This window comes from Canis lupus, chromosome 19 (assembly GCF_048164855.1).
Source record: "Canis lupus baileyi chromosome 19, mCanLup2.hap1, whole genome shotgun sequence".
Classification (NCBI taxonomy): domain Eukaryota; kingdom Metazoa; phylum Chordata; class Mammalia; order Carnivora; family Canidae; genus Canis; species Canis lupus.
In genome coordinates this window covers 45,471,509-45,482,154 of record NC_132856.1, presented here as the reverse complement: position 1 = coordinate 45,482,154, position 10,646 = coordinate 45,471,509, and the positions used below count along the sequence as shown (strand labels likewise).

The following is a 10,646-nucleotide window of genomic DNA, read 5'->3' as shown; positions in this document are numbered from 1 at the left end:
TCCGAGCGCGGCGCGGCAGCTCCTCCCGCCCGGGGTCAGCGCCCCGGCGCGCGCACGCGCACCCCCGCCACCCGAGCGCGCTCCGCGCCGCCCGCGCAGTCGGTCGGTCGGCAGTCCGTCGTCCTGTCTCCGCTGCCGCCACGGGCGCCACCTGAGGGATCCACTGCCGCGGGACTCGAGCGGACCGGACCGGACCCCACCTACCGAGGCCACCCGGGGCCCAGCAGCCGCCCGCAGAGGCGCCGAGCAACTTCGGTGAGTGAGGGGCCGGCGCCGCTGGTGGCGGGTCCCCGGCTTCCGGTGCTCCGGGCTTCTCTGGGGCTTCCGCTTCTCTGAGGGGACCGCCTCCGGTGCGCAGACCCTCTTGTCTGAGGGGACCCCTGCCTCTCTGAGGGGAGAACCCCTTTTCCAAGGGACCCCCATGTCTCTGAGTGGCCCCCACTTTTCTGAGGGACCCCACCTCTCTAAGATACTCCACTCCTCTGAGGGACCCCACTTTTCTGAGAGGTGCCCCCCTTCTCTGATGGACACTCCACTTTTCTGAGGGACTCTTCCGCCTCTGCGAGGGAGCCCACCATCCCCCCCCCGTGTCTTTGAAGGACCGCCTGCTTCCCTGAGGGCCATTCGCCCCTTCTCTGAGAGCCCTGCCTCCCCGCGAGCCCCCTTCTAGCTTCTCCAAGGGGCCCCCTGCTTCTCGGAGGATGTGCTCTGTCCCTGAGGGGACCCGGCGATTCCTTGGGGACCCTTGATTTTCTCAGGAGACACCCTGCTTCTGGGGGACCCTCCTCACTTCTCTGGGAGACCCCATCCTCTCTGAGGAGACCTCCCTGCCTTTCCAGGGACACCCCCCCCCCAAGCTGGAAAGCCCTGCTTCTCTGAGCTGTTGTCCCTCTTATTCTTCGTGTTCCCCCTTTGCCCTTGCTTTTCTAAGGTGTCTCCCACTTCTACCCTCTCCCTTACCCTCTCCCTTTCTGAGATGCTCTCCTTGCTCTTTGTCCCAACTCCTATGGGTGACCTCCTCCTCCTCCCAGTCGTCCCCCAACTAATCCGAGGTGTCAGAATCCCTCCTGTACGTGTTCCCCACTTTTCTGAATTATCCCCACTCTTGATGGGACCCCCTACTTTCTGATGAGTGCCTTCTCTCTCCTGAGGGGTCCCCCACTACCCTGAACTGCTCATTCACCTGACTGGATCCTTGGTTCTTGAAGGAAAAGTTCCCCACTTTTCCAAAATATTTTCTTTTGGGTTCTCCAGTAATCTATGGAAACCACACTTTTCTGAAAGTTCCCTAGCTCCTTCAGAGCTTCTCCTTAATATGGGATGTCCCTCTCCTAGGGAATCCTCATGTTTCTTAAGTGTGCCTCTACTTTTCCAAGATATCTTCTGCTGGGATACACTGTGGATTTCTTTACTTCTCTGATGGGTGCCCCTGCATTCTGGGGAGTTTCCCTCTCACTTGACTCAGGACGTTTCCCCCTTTCCTGAAGTTTTCCTCCTGATTCTCTAAGGGAGAAACTCTTCCTTCATTTTCCTTGGATCCTCTAACTTCAAGGTTCCCCTGTTCCTGTTTGGAGCACTCTCTTCCTCCATTCTGGAAGGGGAGACCAGAAATGTGCCTCCTCTTCAGTCTTCTTTCTTGCCAGATTGGAGGAGGAGTTCTTTGAACTCTTACCTCAGCTTCCAGGGACCTGGAGAATTTTGTGGCTGGAAAGGAATTTGGGAGACAGTCAAAAAGTGTTGTTTTCTCTCGTTTTTCTGAGACCTGCTGGATTTGAGGGGGAGCAGGAGCTGTTGCCAGATGACCACCTTGCTTACTCCATTTTTGAGCTGTGGGCCACCACAGTGTTGTCAGGCCATTGTGGAGACAGGAGGGACAGGGCTGGAGCATTGTCCTCCCACTATCCCCCATTATCACACTGTTTGGCTGTCGGACTGACCCACTTCCTGTCCCATCCCTCAGTCCTCCCTCTGCATAGTGTAATACACCATTCTCCACCACCCCCCACCCACCACCCCAAAAAAAGGAGAAGCAAAAACAGTCCTTTAGGTCTTCCTGCTGTGTTTTCTCTTCTTAGGTCCTCTGATTCACCCCTTGATCTCTAGAGGATTTTCAGTTTGTGGGCCACTCTGCTTTGAACGGAAGGCCAAGAAGCAGGAAATGGGTCACCTTATATCCAGGAAGGGTGGAAAGGAGGCAAAGGACAGGGAATTTGACAGCATTTCTCTAAGTTTTAGGTAACTTCAGCCTGGCCCAAAGGAAGTTTTTACATGACTTTTACAAATCTCCTATGTACTTTTTTTAATGGCCCACCCTGGATTCCAAATTCACTCCAGTAGCTAATTTTATCTGCTTTGCCAAACGCAGAGCTCTCTGGAGCCCAAGTAGATGAATGCTGGCATTGAGAGATGGTCCAAAGGACAGGAATGAACTCAGTTTGAAACCTGAGTAACTTGTAACCACTTCGTGTCCATGCACAAATCTCAGGCTAAAAACGTGGGGAGAATGTTCTTGAAGTGGAGTTCTGAAATGTAGGCTGAACTGTTTGGTTTAGCATTTCAACAAGTTCTTCTCTGACTCTGCTAGAACTGCAGTTCACTTTACAATGTGACTTAAGGCTGTCTCTCTCCTGTTCGTTTCCATCTGGGTCTTGCTTAATTTGAGTCCTTTGTGAAGATTCCTGCCGAGGCTATAATTTGAGTTCTAAATCTGTCGGTGGACCATGTGGACACAAGTTTCAACTCGAGCTATTTTCTTCTGTGGAGAAGCGCTTGGAGAGTTTCCTGGGCCCTCTGCTCCTGGGGTAGTCAAGTCCAGGCAGGAAGGTGCTGCAGACCTGGTTGTTCTCCTACTGCCTCTTCCTGGTCAGTTGTAGGCACTGCCCTGAGGGGAAGGGGAAGAATAGTGGGGAGCTTGGAGCTTAGGGTTTCCTGAAACAGGGCAGAGAAGTGCTGGCACATATTTATTATTTTGAATGAAACCCATAGCACCGGCAGGATGAGGTGTTGAAAAGGGAAGCAGGAGCTTTGAAGTCAGAAGGACCTGATCAGGTTTTGGTCTGTCCTTCCTAGTTGTGTGATCTTGCACAAGTTATAATGCAAAATCAGCACATTACCAAATATTTGAGGGGTCACATATCTATGAATGTGTGTGAAGGTGCCTACATATGGGAAATGCTTCCTAGACATAAGAATGAATGAATCTGAGGTAATGAAGGGGAGGCAGCCAGCATAATGCCTAGCACATGGTTGGTGTGCAATAAAGGTTGGCTGTTGTGCTCAGGAGATTAGGGTTCTGGTCTGGACTTCCAGACCAGGAAGCATTTGACTTTCTGCCAAGGCTAAATATGCCTATAGAGAAAGAAATGTGGTATGTCTCTTGCAAAATCCATTGCCACCCTGGGTCTTGTAGCATATTTCTGTGTTCAGATAGCAGATGTGAGACGGATTTGCTGTGTAGCAAGCATTTGTGTTGCCTTGGCCTTGCCTTCTGCCTCTGTAAAATGGGGTAATTTGTGAGTTGAGGGCAAGTAGGGAGATGTATTACTATAATTAGACTGTAGGCAAAATAGAAGATTATAATGAACTTTACGAGTTGTGGGAAGAAAAAAGTAGGTGAACTATACACCTAAAGGATCATATCCATATTTTGGGACTGTTTGAGTAAAATACAGCAGTTACTTGGTGAGTGTCTCTTGCACATTAGAACCTTGAAAGAAGAATGTTCTTTTAGAGTAATAGATCAGATCAGAGGACAAAAGACTGGGTAAGTGATGTACAAAGGCATTTGATGTTCTATAATAATAGTGCATTGAGAGGGACAGTGTGTGGCTTAGAGCCCACGAGGAGATCAGAGTTCACCTTGAGCTCCCAGGACCTAGAGAGCTGTAGAAGATGCTAACTCAGCCTCTGGGGTTGGGGGTGGAGGTAGGGGCTATGGTGGACAGGAGACTTTTTTTTTTTTTTTTTTTTTTGAGAGGATTCTTTCTTAGCAATTAATGAAAGCCCTAAAATCGTGGCCAGTGAGTTGGGCCTACCTTTTTCACTTACTATGGTGGTGACAGATGGCATTTGCCTCTGATATCTAAAACCCAGGGGGAAATAATGGGTAAAAATCTGAGCTAGGCCCCCATGGGCTACTCCCAGGTTTGAGGGATTCTCCTCCATCTTTGAAATTACACCCTCTCCCTGCCTCTTTACCTCCTTCCTTCCCTCTGCCTGCCTGTCTGTCTCTGTCTCTCTGTCTCTTGACTTTGTTATTGAGGCAAATAATTTACCAATCTTAAATTTCTCTTAATTCTTATAAGGGTAGTTATTCTATTGAAGAAAAACGAACAAAGTTTTATTTTTAAAATATAAAAAATAAGATAAATAACTTTAAAGTGATCACTATCCCTTTTGAAATTATGCTGTCTTTTGTGTGCCACAGACTTCACTCTGGTGGATAGTGGCGCCACCACCAAGTCTCTTTACTCTAACAGGAAGTTTTTTTTAACTTTTTTTTTTTTAATTGAAAGATCCTTACAGCAATAAATACCCTTGGATAGTTAGAAATGATATTGATCTAGGTACATTTATTAGATGTAATGTAACATGGTTATCCGTTGGTGGGGAGCTCTAAAAGGCATGTGGGTCCCAACACTGCCCAGCTTCTAACTCTGGACGATAAACTGTTGATTTATATAACTGAAATAGCTAGGGAAGTCAGGGTTTCCTTCCTGTTGAAGACAGCACTGGGGGCACTAAATCCCTGTGGATCTTGATAAGAAAGAAACTGACCTTCTCTGGAATTGGGAAATAACTACTGTATGAAGTTGTTCCATCCAAATGAATGAAAGGTGTTATTTTTAATTTCTAGTATTAATTTTGGCTTTATCCTCTCTGCAGCCTGGATGCCTTTGTTTATTGTGGTATGTTATTTGAATAAGAATTTATTCCCTCAAACTGGCCTATAAGGGACAGTTTGAGCACTAAACTAAACTCCTGTGTGGCCATAAGGTAGGGCATGTTTTTCTTTTTTTTAGTGCAACTTAAATTGGATTGAAAAATAGTGTTAAATATTCTGGCTTATGTAACTTCCCATAGCAGCAAATAATCTAGCAATAAGTGTGTTCCTACAATGCACCAGATGCACCATGCTGGGTACTGTGGGCCTTGGAGTGAGTAGGACAGATAAAGTCAGCTCTCAAGGAGCTTACATCCCAGTCATAGACCAGAAGACAAAAAAATCGAATAAAAGACCATTGCAGTGCTTCTTTGGGAGCTTGGGGTGATTTTCTTGGAGGTTTGCAAGTGAAACCTCACTACCCTTCTAATTTCCTCACTGGGCTTCTTGCTTCTGTTTCTTACCTCTAAAAGGAGGCAGAAATCATGGCTTTTTCCTGGTTGATTGTTGGCCGTTGGCACTAGTTGATCCAGGATGACTGTGACTGTAATCTTGGAGAAACAAGAGAGGATCTGGGATGGTCACTGCTAGGAGCATTTTCAGCTTTTCTTTTTTTAAAAAAGATTTTATTTATTTATTTATTCATGAGAGACACACAGAGAGAGGCAGAGACATAGGCAGAGGGAGAAGCAGGCTCCCTATGGGGAGCCCGATGCATGCAGGACTCGATCACAGGACCCCAGGATCATGACCTGAGCCCAAGGCAGATGCTCAATCACTCAGCCACCCAGGTGTCCCCAGCTTTGCTTTTCTTGAAGTCAGTGGCAGTGTTTTTGGAATCCTGTGGCATTTCTTCATGGCAGTGCATATTACACAAAGAGATAAACAGCTCTAAAAGCCCTTTCCACCTTGTTTGAAATCTTAAAAACAAATTGAGACAGAGTGTTTGGCTGTTGTTGATGGCATAGGAAAGAAAAGTGAGATTTCAAAGAGCTATAGATTGCTTTGTCGTGTATTAGTAGGTTCCTGGTGCACAGTTCCCTCTGCCCTAGGGTTCCCTCTTATACTGGGACTGGGAAAGCACTATTTTGACTTTCTTATGTGTGGTCAGGTGTTTTTTGTTTTAAGATTTTATTTATTTATTAGAGAGAATATGAGCAGGGGGAAGGGAGAAGCAGACTGCCCACTGAGCAGGGAGCCCAACCACACAGGGCTCAATCCCAGGACCCTGAGATCATGACCTGAGCCTAAGACAGATGCTTAACTGACTGAGCCACCCAGGTGCCCCTGTTATGGTCAGATTTAATGTTAGCCCACATAGGTCAATTATGTGACAGGTGCTTTTCTTAAGTAAGTGTATTTGTGAGGGGTGGAAGCAAAGGGCAGGGGTGGGTATTCATTCAGGATACAGGCTCCAAGGGGAGAGGGAGAGTATAAGGAGAGTTTCTGGTAGTCTGTCTTTTCTTTTCCTTCAACCAGAGTACTGACTTGGAGGTGAAGAGACAGGCTCTGGCCGGAAGTGGGCGTGGACCAGTAATGCAACTGTGCACGTGACCAGGCTCCCACCTCTGGGCTCTGCTGCCCTTGGGAAGTGGATGCTTGCTCCCTCCTAACTTCCTGTTCCCTTGCCCTCCAGTGGAGTTTTTGGGCCCCAATTTGAGCATAGAAAATACGTTCAACTTCTCACTTTTCCTCTGGTAAGCTGCTTTGTCAGAGCTGAGAGTCACCAGTGGACTTGTACTTGGCAGTTCTGGGGGTTCAGCTTAATGTATTCACAAACTTAGGACTGTCTGGCAGGATGGTTTCCTGTGTATTACCACAGGAGCTTGCCTGCAGAGGGCTGCTCTGGAGAGTATATAGAACTCAAGGAAGCAGACAGTAGAGAGTCCTTCTGCAAGAGTCTGCTTTTAAAGAGTGGTTTACAGTTGTCTTCATTATCTTATAAAAGTACCATCTGTGCAGTAGAGTCAGACTTGTGTTTGTATCCAGATTCTGCCACTTGCTGGCTCTGTGACCTCAGGAAAGTAGCTTAACTGCAAGTGGCTTAACTTCTTTGAGTCTCAGTTTTTCATTTGTGAGGTGGGGATGGTAAGCAAATGGCCAGATTGTTGTAGGTGTCTGATAGAGGTAGTGGTTATGGAATCAGATCAAAGCTTACTGGCCCTCCCTCTTAAGATTGGCACCCAAGTTTGGATAGCTACCTATGGCAGTTAGTACTGTTTGAGAGCAAACCAGTCCATGTTGGGGCCATAAGCTGGGTGCAACAGAGGACTGATAATCTAGAGGTTCCCAGATAGGCTGATTTTTCCCAGTGAGTTTCCTCAGTTTTTTTTTTTTTTTCTTTTTAAAAAAATTATATATATATATTTTTTAAGATTTATTTATTCATGAGATAGAGAGAGAGAGAGAGGCAGAGGGAGAAGCAGGCTCCTTGCAGGGAGCCCGATGTGGGACTTTTTTTTTTTTTTTTTTTAAGATTTTATTTATTTATTCATGAGAGACACAGAAAGAGGCAGAGACACAGGCAGAGGGAGGAGAAGCAGGCTCCATGCAAGGAGCCCGATGCGGGACTTGATCCTGGGACCCTGGGATCATGACCTGAGCCAAAGGCAGATGCTCAACCAACCTAGGTGCCCTTGACTTACATTTGAAATAAAAATCTTTTTCTTCTCAAACCAGGAGTTCGTAAAATGTAGGCCTGATCAAGTCAGCATGCAAGAAGGCATGGGTGTTTTGTTACCAAGCTGTGAAGGAGAAAATCAGAAAGAACCAGAACCATCCCCTCTATTTTTTTTACATTTATTTTATTTATTTAATTTTAAAGATATTATTTATTTATTTGACAGAGAGAGAGAGAGAGAGAGAGAGAGAGAAAGCGCGCGCGCATGAGCGTACCAAGCAGCGAGAGTGACAGGGAGAGGGAGACAGGCTCCCTACCGAGTAAAGAGTCTGATATGGAGCTTGAAGCTGAAGCCCCTGAGCTGAAGGCAGATGCTTAACCTACTGAACCACTCAGGCACCCCCCTGATCCCTCTATTTTTTATAGGAAATACTAGGCACTAGGGGAGGAGACAGGGATACTCTATCAGGAAAACTTTTGGGAGGAATATTTTTCTTCTTTCCTTTGTCAAGTTGGAGGATTTGCGATTTAACAACCATGGAGTTGGGGGTATGAATGGAATATCAAAGTTTTTTTTTTTTAAGATTTTATTAATTTATTCATGAGAAACATACACAGAGAGGCAGAGACACAGGCAGAGGGAGAAGCAGGCTCCATACAGGTAACCTGATGTGGGACTCGATCTCGGGATTCCAGGATCACGCCCTGGGCCGAAGGCAGGTGCTAAACTACTGAGCAACCCAGGTGTCTCAAATATCAAGTTTGTATTTATTTATTTAAACAAATTTTTAAAAAGATTTTATTTATTTATTTATGAGAGAGAGAGAGGGAGAGACACAGGCAGAGGGAGAAGCAGGCTCCATGTAGGGAGCCTGATGTGGGACTGGATCCTAGGACTCCAGGATCATGCTCTGGGCTGAAGGCAGACACTCAACCACTGAGCTTCCCAGGCGTCCCTCAAGTTTTTAAAACATATTTTTTTTATGTCTAAATCATGGATATTTATTCACAGACCAGTGATATGACTAGTACTCTTTCTTTGCTAAGTAGGTTTGAATAGGTTGATCTCTAGACTTAAAACTGACATGTGGCCTTTTTTCTTTTTCCTGGTAGCTTTCTGATTTAATTTTTTTAATTCATAGAAAACAGTTCACCTACTGTTTTCAAAGACTTAAAATTGATCTAAATTAGGTGGGCATTTTTTTTGTAAGACATGTAAAGACACAAAGGAGATATTCCTTGCCAACTGTTGACACATGCAGATGAAGACAGAGTGGGAGATATACTTCCAGCTTCACAGTGATACATCTAGCCATTTATATTTAACCCTTCAGGGGAGCATTTGTGCTCAGAACTCTATAGTAGTGGGATTTCCTTAGGGCCACACAGAGACTAAGTACAGATAGAGCCTGAACTCCATGTTGCCCAGACACTAAGGATATGGAATTGTGGTTAGAAACGGCACTCAAAACAAACACATGCTGACAAAGTGGCCCATCTCTAGAGAGCTGTGTTTCAGAGAGCTTTTCAGCATATATACGCAGGGATGAGGCAAAGGGGTACAGATCTGTCTCCCACAAACTCCTAATATAGTGTAAGAATGCTGTGATTTAAAAAATGACATTTGGGGCAGTCTGGGTGGCTTAGCGGTTTAGCGCTGCCTTCTGCCCAGGGCGTGATCCTGGAGACCTGGGATCGAGTCCCATGTCAGGCTCCCTGCATGGAGCCTGCTTCTCCCTCTGCCTGTGTCTCTCTCTCTGTGTCTCTCATGAATAAATAAATAAAATCTTAAAAAAAAAAAAGACATTTGTTGTAGCAGCTGTAATGCACTGGTATTTTTCATAAAGCACCACTGTAATAGTCCCTGTTAAAGGGACTATTGGTACTTGAAAAAAGTACCAAGAATATCAAAGTACTAAGGAAAATCATATTAACATAGAAATGAATGTTTTCCTTCCCTTTCCCAGCTAATTGCACTGTAATGTCACCATGTGACTATGAATTTAGGGTGAAATAAGAAACTTTTAAACAATTGTCTCTTAGAAAAAAAAAATCGTCTCTTAGAGATTGTGGTTATGTTTATCCCTAACTCAGTGAAAACAGTTTTAGACTTCTGAGTTCTAAAAATGTGAGGTATGAAGGCACCTGGGTGGCTTAATCAATTAAGGTTCTAACTCGTGATTTCCGTTCAGGTCATGATCTCAGGGTCATGAGATTAAGCCCCTCGTTGGGTTCCATACTGAGTGTGGAGTCTGCTTAAGATTCTCTCTCTGCTCCCCACCCCAAAGTGCCCCCCCCCCCGTCAAAATAAATAAACATTTAAAAATAATAAAAATACAAAGTAAGGAAAGTGGTCAGTGTTCTTTTTCATAAAAGTACTTCTAAAAAGATTTGGTATACTTTTGAATGAACAACCTGTTTATTCTTTAGAGATCTCAGAAAACAAGTGGGAGCCTAGTGTCACTGATAGCAGTAATCTCAAAATTAAACTCTACAGAACTAGGCCTGCTTAGCCTTCAAATTTAAGTAGATAACCATTCTGTGTTTTGAGAAAGAAAGGGATCTACAAAGTTTAGAGGGTAATGGATCCATCCCTTTTTAGCCCTTTCTGCTCCCAAAACCTCACACTCCAGGTGTGGCCAGCTTTGGCTTTTGCCTCTGCTATTCTGGATGCCTGGGATGTTCATCTGTTAAGAATTGGCTCAAATGTCACATCCACAAAGATTTCTCAGACTCCTCCCCAGGCAGGAGAGCAGCTCCTTCCTCTGTGATTCCTGTCTTTTCTTTTTTTTTTTTTTTTTAAGATTTTTTTTTTAAATTTTTAATTATTTATGATAGTCACACAGAGAGAGAGAGAGGCAGAGACACAGGGAGAGGGAGAAGCAGGCTCCATGCACCGGGAGCCCGTCGTGGGATTCGATCCCAGGTCTCCAGGATCGCGCCCTGGGCCAAAGGCAGGCGCTAAACCGCTGCGCCACCCAGGGATCCCTGATTCCTGTCTTTTCTATGAATGCATTTTCTGCATTGAAATCATTCTGTGTCTGCCACTGGCCTGTGAACTTTTGGAGATGGTACCTGCAGGCTCTCTCATACAGTTCTTGTCCATCAGTGTTTATCATATAAGACATTGTGAATTTGTCCACC

General features: G+C 45.4%; 1 protein-coding gene and 1 long non-coding RNA gene across 7 annotated transcripts in view; one reads left to right on the top strand and one right to left on the bottom strand.

Moving 5' to 3' along the window:
- The window catches only part of GATAD2A (GATA zinc finger domain containing 2A), a 114,649-nt gene that overhangs the window by 7,172 nt on the left and 96,831 nt on the right, over positions 1 to 10,646 (top strand). For 2 of the 6 annotated variants that reach the window (XM_072786590.1, XM_072786587.1), the window contains exon 1: positions 75 to 255. The exons of 1 other annotated variant lie outside the window; for it this stretch is intronic. The gene's annotated coding sequence lies outside the window, so the exon portion shown is untranslated. Of the gene's footprint in view, positions 1 to 73; positions 256 to 10,646 lie in introns of those variants that run through there. 3 more of the 6 variants (XM_072786589.1, XM_072786588.1, XM_072786586.1) reach the window with 3 other exon arrangements.
- LOC140610484 (uncharacterized) overlaps positions 1,044 to 10,646 on the bottom strand; it is a 44,440-nt gene continuing 34,837 nt past the window's right edge. The window contains exon 4 of the long non-coding RNA XR_012012125.1: positions 1,044 to 1,704. This is a non-coding gene — a long non-coding RNA (uncharacterized lncRNA). The remainder of the gene's footprint in view (positions 1,705 to 10,646) is intronic.